Below are 784 nucleotides of genomic sequence, written 5' to 3'. Positions count from 1 at the left end.
ATGGTGACAAAATATTTACTGCTCTGTATTCTCTTTAAACTATTCCATTCCCACAATCCTCCAGGCTTGGAACCTCAAAATCATTTTGGACTTCTCCCTCTCCTTTGTTTCCCCACCATCTTATTTAGATGTTTGTACATCACTGGGCACAATGAGGCCTTGCTGGTACCTCTGAGAACTACTGCACTACAGATAAATAACAACAGTAGTAGTTAAAGGCTACAGATTTTTCACTTAGATCTCCAAAACCCACCCTGTACTCTCTGCTCCCAACCACAAACACCCAGGTTCAAGACCTCATAATCTTCCATGCCAAATCACTGTAACCTCCTATCTCCAGCCTCCGAATGCTCACCTCACCCCTTTCAATCTCTCCAGAGAGCAGCTATTACCCTGATTTTGATTTCACTCATTTCCCCTCATTGTCTGCATCAGGCTTAATTTCTGTGACCTCCCCTTCAAGGCTCTACTCAATTTAGGGACCACCCACCATCAGGGCCGGCTCCAGGCACCAGCCCGCCAAGCTTGTGCTTGGGGCGGCACCTGGAGGGGGGCGGCGCGGTGCTCCGGCCGCCGGGGAGAGCGGGGCCACGGCCGGGCTCGCTGCCCTCCCCCCGGCGCTCTGGCTGCCCTCCCCCCCGCAACTTCCCCCCGGCCGCCAGGGGGAGAGTGGCGAGCCCCAATCGGGGCTCGCCGCCCTCTCGCCGCCCTGCCCCCTGGCCACCGGGGGGAGAGCGGAGCCCCAACTGGGGCTCGCCGCCCTGCGCTCTGGCCGCCAGGGGGG

General features: G+C 57.5%; 1 protein-coding gene across 1 annotated transcript in view; it reads right to left on the bottom strand.

Annotated features, from left to right (window-relative positions):
- DNAH10 (dynein axonemal heavy chain 10) overlaps positions 1-784 on the bottom strand; it is a 106,979-nt gene that overhangs the window by 34,735 nt on the left and 71,460 nt on the right.

This window comes from Terrapene carolina, unplaced genomic scaffold (assembly GCF_002925995.2).
Source record: "Terrapene carolina triunguis isolate 2854851 unplaced genomic scaffold, T_m_triunguis-2.0 Scaffold234, whole genome shotgun sequence".
Lineage (NCBI taxonomy): Eukaryota > Metazoa > Chordata > Testudines > Emydidae > Terrapene > Terrapene triunguis.
The sequence above is the reverse complement of the archived record's forward strand: the minus strand, read 5'-3'. Positions and strand labels throughout refer to the sequence as shown.